This window comes from Pinus tabuliformis, chromosome Q (assembly GCF_031772625.1).
Source record: "Pinus tabuliformis cultivar Carrire ecotype Pingquan chromosome Q, CPIR1, whole genome shotgun sequence".
In the NCBI taxonomy this organism is placed as follows: domain Eukaryota; kingdom Viridiplantae; phylum Streptophyta; class Pinopsida; order Pinales; family Pinaceae; genus Pinus; species Pinus tabuliformis.
The window spans coordinates 1,151,413,989-1,151,422,000 of NC_142296.1; the positions used below are offsets into that span (position 1 = coordinate 1,151,413,989).

An 8,012-nucleotide genomic window follows, 5' to 3' on the forward strand; every position below is an offset into this window, starting at 1 on the left:
CGCTAACATGTTAGCCTTCCTTTTCACATGAACAAAACTGATGGTTTTAAGGGTTCGCAGGTGAGATTGGATACGGTAAAAAACCTGCAAGAGCTTCCAATGTTTTGACACTTTATCTGGAGATGTTCCATTGCTGATTTTCTTAGCCGCTCTAATAATTAATTCCAAATCCACTTCAATTATGACATTGTGAGAGCTTGAACGCACCAGGATTTCCAAGCATTGCTCTAATGCCATGAGCTCTGCCATGTTATTTGTGGCCTTCCCCAAATGACCATGGAAGACCATCTGAATCTGACCTTGTTCATCTCTTATGGCACCCCCAAAGCCCACTAATCTTGGGTTGTCCTTGGCTGCTCCATCAATATTCACTTTTAAGAAACCATAGGCAGGAGGTTTCCATATGGTAGCACCTTTGTTTAAAAGGCTTCCTGTCTTAACTGTTCCCAAAGGACCAATAATCTAGAGACCCAAGTGAAGTAAAATTCTCACCTCATGAGGCAGGGGAGGATGTTTAGGGAGAGCTCTTCGCAAGCCTCTTACTGTGTTTTTGATCTGCTTTAGAATTTGCTCCATAATATGTTGAGGCCTGCTAGTTTTGTTTTTGAAGATGTGATTGTTGTGTTCTTTCCACACATTCCATATGACAAAACCTGGAATTAGAATTCAGGCTTTGTTCACGATCTCATTTCTTGTGAAAAATGTTCTCTAGTTCTTTAGAGTATTGGATATGTTGAGCCTATCCCTATCGGTTTGTCTGAAAATAGTAGCCAACCAGTGCCACACTACTGAAGTGAAAGGACATAGGTTGAGAAGGTGTTCAATCATCTCCTCATGCGCGCTGCAAAGGTAACACCTGGAAGGACCAATGAAGCCTTTCTTGAGGAGATTCTCCCAAGTTAAGATCTTCTTTTGATGCACTAGCCAAATGAAAAGCTTTATTTTCATCCAATGTGGACTTTGCCACAGTTTCTTCCAGATCTAATTAGGATTCACAAAGTTAAATCCTATCACTTCCTGTTTGGCCTCTTTGAGGTTAAAGTTGCCTTCAGTGTTTTTTCCCCATCTTAACTGATCCGGTGAGGAATAGACAAGAATCCTTCTATGCTCGATCTCCTGGGTAAGGGCTTCTGCCTTGTTTTTCAGCTGGTTTTCGTCAGTGTATCCTAACTCCTTTCATTCCCTCCATTTTCCATTGTTCCTTCCCTAATCCCAGAAGTCCTTTACCAGAACCATATCTTTGCTGTCTATGTCATTTTTGAGATCTGCAAATTCATCCTTGTAAAGGTTGTGTTCATGTTGTCAGTTATCCTCCCAAAATCAAGCAAGATCCCCTGCCCGAATTTCCCAAAAACAATGTTGTTATACAATGCTTTTATTAGCCCAGGCAAGGTTCCAAATGTGGGAGCCCCTACTTTGCCCTGACATTCTAATATGATATTTTTCCTGCTAGTGCTTGGCATACTTTTGTTTCCAAAGCTTAGCCCAGGGTGCATTTTGTTCCTTAATCCATCTCCACCAAAGCTTGGCTCCCGAGACTTTGTTGAGGGTCTCAAGATCATGAAGCCCCAAACCACCATGGCTTTTGGGTTTAAAAAGTTTGTCCCAGGCCACTAAAGCCCACTTCTTTCTCTTCCCCTCTGCCCCACAGAAAGTCTCTTTGAATATTTCTTATTAGCTGATTAATACCTTGAGGAGCAGGAAGAGCTGAAAACATAAAAGTGGGAATGGCATGAAAGACTGCCTGTGTGAGAACAAGGCGTCCTGCCAGATTTAGCGATCTACATGTCCATTTTCTAAACTTGTCCTGAAGTTTATTTAAAATAGGCTCCCACACTTTCTTGCTCAGAAATTTGTCAGTAAGGGGAATACCAAGATATTTGGAAGGTAGATGTTCTCTTTGAAATCCAAGAATTCTGGTAATATTTCTTTGAATGGCAATATTAGTATTAAAGAAAAATACTTTGGATTTGTTAAGGCTTACCTCAGTGCCTGCTGCCATGGCAAAGTCATTTAAGATATTTTTATTGTTTTGGCCTCCATGACGGTAGGTACTCCTTGCAGCATAGTGTCATCTACAAATTGTTGATGAGTGTTGGCCTCTCCATCCATGGTAAGTTTGATACCCTGAATTCTTCCATCAGCATTTGCCATTTTAATCGCCCTACCAAGCCCTTCCATCATGAGGACAAAGAGGAACGGTGAAAGAGGATCTCCTTGTTTGAGCCCTCTGGAGGGAGTGAAAGTCCTAGGAGGAGCTCCATTAAGAAATATGGAAAAATTGGTTGAGGTAACTAATGCAATGATCCATCTTATCCAGTTCTGATCAAAACCACATGCTTTTAGAATTTCTCTTATGTAAGCCCAGCTCAAATTGTCATAGGATTTTGCGAGGTCCAACTGAATGATCATGCCAGCTTGTTTGTTGCTTTTGAGAGAGTGTACCACCTCATGAGCTTGGATGATATTGTTGAGGATTTGTCTTCCCTCCACATAGCCTGTTTGTTCCTCCGAGATGAGAGAGGGTAGAAGTGGTTTGAGTCGATTGGCTATTACTTTGGAGATAATTTTATACACCACATTACATAAGGCTATGGGCCTAAAACCATCCGGAGTCATGGCATTTTCCTGTTTTGGAATCAGAGCTATGAAGGATGCATTTAGAGCCTTTAGTATCTTTTTGGATCTTCTTGAGTCTTCCACCACTTCGAGGATATCATGTTTGACTGTTTCCCAACAGGCCTTGAAGAAGTCTACATTGAAACCATCTGGGCCTCGTGCTTTTCCACTCTGCATTTCTTTAATTACTTCACTGACCTCCTCTATCAAAATTGGCCTATTGAGATTGTGGTTGTCCTCTCTGGTAACCATCTGAGGGATGTATTGAGTGAAATGTTCAATGAACCTATATTTTTCCTCCAGAGGCTCCTTTGCAATGCTGCAGAAGTGATGAACAAGGACCAATTCCATATCACTGTGAGAAACTAGCTCAATACCTTGAGAATCTTTGATCTTTGTGATTCTGTTGTGTGCCTTGTGAGCTATGGTGGTTTTGTGGAAGAATTTTGTATTTCTTTCTCCCTCCTTAATCCATTGTATTCTTGATTTCTGCCTCCAAAAAGTCTCTTCTTGTAGGCATCAATTCTGTCATTCTTCCTGCAGAGGGTTAGTTAATTTTTGCCTCTCTTCGGTGAAGCCATCTGTGATGATGATTTGATTGATTTCCTGGAGCTTCAGTTCCGTTTCTCTTTTGGCCTTGAAGATATCTCCAAATTCATTTTTGTTCCAAACTTTAAGACGGGACTTTATATGTTTAAGCTTTTGTTGGAGCATATACATTTTTGAACCGTGAGTGTTCAACTCCTCTCTCCACCATGTCTCAACATTACTAGTGAAATTAGGATGTGAGAGCCAGGCACTTTCAAACCTAAAAGGTCTATTTCGCGGAGTGCCCATAAAGGTGGCCTCCAGCTAAATAGGCCAATGATTTGATCCACCAAAGGGTAGAATGGAGGCTGTTATGGCAGGTCCTTAGAGGAAGAGGTCCTCTGAAATCATGAATCTATCAAGTTTGGAAGAAACTTGATGTCGCCCTCCCCTTTTGTTGTTCCAAGTGAAGGTTCCATTTATTTTTTCAGTATCCAATAGCTTCATGTTCCTAACGAAGTTCTGGAAGGCCATGGAGTCTTTGCCTAGCTGCCTTGTGCCTCCTTTTTTTTCTGAAAGAGATCTTATCATATTGAAATATCTTGCAACAATCTAGGGAAGAGTGGGATGTATTTCTCTAAGTTCCTCCAGGGAAGTGAGAAGCTTGAGCTTGTTTGCTAGATTTTGAGGTCCATAAACATTCATAATCATGTATATCTCCTTATCCCCTATAGGTTGACATATCAGGGAAAGGTATATCTAGATGTTTCCGCGTCCAGAATTCCCAGTTTTTGTGGATCCACAAAGTGAGAATCCCCCCACCGAATGATCAGCCTTGACCTCTAAATACTCATAATTGAATAACCACTTATTATTAATATCTCTTATCTTTTCCATCGAACATTTTGTCTCCTGAATAAAAACCATGTCTGGTTTTTCTTCTTTCATTCTGTTGCTAAGACTTCTTTGTTTCCTTCTATTACCTATTCCTCTAATGTTCCAGGTTGTGAACTTCATTAAGAAATACTTGTAAAGGAATAACTGGTAAGATCTTTCATCTTACCTGAGTTGATCAACAGTTTTCCACATTCGTTCAGCAGTTCATTCTGCCTCTTTCATCCTCTTTTCCTGCCTGAGTTCTTTGAAGATTGTGCTTGAGGATTCTCCATCATCTTGACCCCACTTGGCTCCTGGCTCTCATGATTTATTTTGACTCCTGCTCCCTTCACTTGTGACCTCAAGAGGAAGAGTTGTTGTACTCTATCATAGTCTTCTTTTGGCATGGAGTCCACCCCTTCTCTTTTCCCTTGTTCCAGAAATTTCTCTAGATTTAGATTTTCCCTGTCCAGAATCTCCTGTAATTCATGGTCCTCTGTTCCTACTTCACTAGGCATCATCTCTTGGTCCCTACTGAACTCCATCAGGCTTGGTAGATCTTCCTTTTTTTGATTTTCTACTGTGATATCCTCCATGTCAGCTACCTTGTCCTGTTCTTTTGTTACATTCTCCATGTCCTGGACTTTCTCCTTATTCCTCTCTTCTTCCTCCAGGATCTTGAAGTTGTTTTGTCTTGTGTATTTGTCCTCATTTTCCTTCTTGTGTGGACGTTTTCCTCCTTTTCCTTTACTCTCAACTTTGGTGAAACCCTCTTGGTCTCTTTCGACAATGGTTTTTTATTATTTATAAATTATGATAATTATTATTATTTAATAAAATTAATTTTCATAAAATATTAATTTTTTTAATTATTATTTATAAATAAATAAATTACAAATATTTCTATATTTTAAATATAACAAAATAAATAATTTTTGTTTAATGATGTAACATCAGACGTCTTCAATAATGTAAAGTTACTTTATTAAAATTATTAGTTACTTTATTAAAATTATAGTGTATCAACCGCACACATTTATAAAATAAAAAATTAATAAAATTATATAGATAGATACCATAAAATTAGAAGCTATCATAATAAAGCAGAAGAGACCCCTTCACTCGGACTGGTTGTTCATGTGGACCCTGGATTCGACACACACGCTTGATTCTTGATGGAAGCCAAAGCCACTTCATCCTTGGGCATTAGCTATTTTAAATTTAATGATTATATGATTATGTTTACTTTTAATACTAAAATTTTTAAAATGAAAACATAATCTAATTTTTAAATAGTAGTTATCAAGTTCGAGTTTTACTTCGAATTTGGATTCGATTCGATATGATAATAATTTAAATGAACATTTTGTAATTCTGAAAAAATTTGATAATATATATCATAAAGATTTGAATATATACATTATTTTTTTTAATAATAAGATATTTTCGCTATTTTTTCTAATTTAATCTGAATAATTTTAAATAATTCTAAATTATATAACCACATTTAAGATACAATTAAAAATAAAATGCCCAAACAATTAAAAATAAAATGCCCAAACTTCATCTTTCCACTAAGAACTTAAATCTAAAGTGTTTAATGGATGAATACATATTTAAAAAATCACTATTCTAAACTTATTATTTAAAATCAGTCAAAATATAAATATATTTAGAAAAAAAAGAGTAACCACTCTTATAAATTTTCCTTTTTCCTAATTTACTTTTAGCTTTCCAACCCTGCAAAACAGAGTGAAATTGAAAAATGAAACTTTTCCATTTACACAATTTTTTTCTAAATAAACATAATTATATATTCAAACTTCAGACCTGAACTGAAGTGTCCAAAAATTTTGAAAAGCAATCTTATCATTTCCAAACTAACACTAACTTGTGACTCTTCAAAAGATCCTGACTATGAAGTATTGCTTTTTTTGAGGACTCTCAAATGAATAAAACCCTAAACTGATTCTAAAATATTGATTTCAAATAAATTTAAAGATTTAATTTTTTTATTTATAAATATTATTTAAATGTTTTGTATAATTATTTTTTTAGATTTTTAAAATTTTGATTTTAACTCTTATAAAGAAAATATTTTTACTTTGATAGTAGACCAATAAAATTTACGGAGACACTATTTTTACTTTGATAATAGACAAATAAAATTTACACCATACTTAGAGACAATAAACTCAAACAGACATACATTTATTCACAAATTATTCCACTTTCATTTACTAACATTAATTATATCAGCCCATTACAAAAGTTCCCATAAACGGCCAAAGTTTGGCTCAATGCTACGCTGCCAAACTAAGATTTTATTTAAAGTATTATTTTAGAACGGCTTTAAGGCTTCAAAGCTGGAGTTCCTTATATCCTCTGGTAGCAGCAAAGCGGTTGACAAGAGCGAGGCCGTTACTGATCAATTCCGACACATATTGCACGCGGGCGGTGACCATGGCCGTAAAATTCCCCGTGGCGTTGAGATCCTGAAAGCCGTTAAGACAGGTGTCCTCGTTGGTGAGGGCAGCGCTCATCCACGTCTCTACGTTGCTCATCTGAATCTTGAATGTGTTCCACCTCAGATGTTTCAGTTCCACCAGAGATTCGCGAATCTGGTCAGTGGTGTAACCGAAATTCTCTGTACAATCCTTCAGCGCCGTCTTTTCTCTTACACTTATTGGGGCGCATCTGGCTCCGAGGTCGGCTGCCCAGACTGAAACGTTGCGAGCATTAATGAGGCTTACAGTCACGGCCGCATTCACGAGATCGCTTTGCATGGGTCTCAGATGGCTTGCGTAAGAAGAGAGCGACGAAACGCAGAGCTCTGGATAGAGAGTCACTTTGCACGAACTTTTGATGAATTCCTCGATATCGGTGTGAGTGTAGTACACACGATATTTCACGTCCTCAGCTGTTGCTGCTGCTGCTGTTGAAGCGAGTGTCACAGCAAATATGATAACAGAAAACACAGTGAATGATAGATCCATGGCGATTCGAACTCGAATTGCAAATGATAGAATTGAATTGTAGTTCTACTGCTTTTCTTTCTTATAAGTAGGCAAGCTGTCTACATTATTGCGGCTTCTGTGTAGCCCGTTGTGACGGCTTAAAGTCGGCGACACTGTATTTGATTTTAACAATGATAGTTGGAATCCTGCCAACTTTTGGATTCTTTACGTGAGCCACCTGCCTTCTAGAAAGATAAATCTTATATGGTCATTAAGATTTATCGAAGTTAATTAAGACAGTGTATCACTAGAACTCTGTATGGTCATTGGGTAGTTGCAGTCTTTTGAAATGAAATTATCAAAAGCTTATATCGCCGCAAATATCGATGACTCCAACATGTTTGAAAGACGACCTGAACTATTATTATAATCACATCGAAAACACTCAAGAAGTATTCCAATCATTATACTTACAATCTGGTTCAATTATTATCTGGTTCAGTTATACAAAACAAAAAGTTGCCCGAATCTTGTATCTCTAGCGATGTGAAAAGAATAAAAAAAGTAACAAACAAACAAATAACTCTCCGAATCTTGTATCTTTAAACAATGTGAAAATAAGTAGTTGGATGAAGAAAACTGGTATTATTATTCGATGTATTTCAAATATTCATAATATTCGAAAATTATCACTAAAAAAAGTGATTTTAATGGTAAACAAAATTAAATTATATATAAAACTAATAAAAGCAAGATGACTGGCACTCTGACTGTTCCACTGTTCAATTAGTTTCAACCAGTGAATCACCTCATTTGATAGTGCACTAATTTTCCAAAATAAACAGTTGGAAAAAAAATTATTATGTTAAATTTCAATTTTTTAAAATTTAAATTAGTGTAAATTATGAAAGGTATTATAAATTAAAATACTTAATCATGATTAAATTCTACATCATATCAATAGTATATTTTTCCTTTCTGATTTTAAAAGCTATGACTATTCATTAATATTTCAAAATTGAATTATAGGTA

General features: G+C 36.5%; 1 pseudogene; it reads right to left on the reverse strand.

Moving 5' to 3' along the window:
• Positions 1–6,383: 6,383 nt before the first annotated feature.
• Positions 6,384–7,019, reverse strand: LOC149223706 (pectinesterase inhibitor 9 pseudogene; annotated as a pseudogene).
• Between the last annotated feature and the right edge of the window lie 993 nt (positions 7,020–8,012).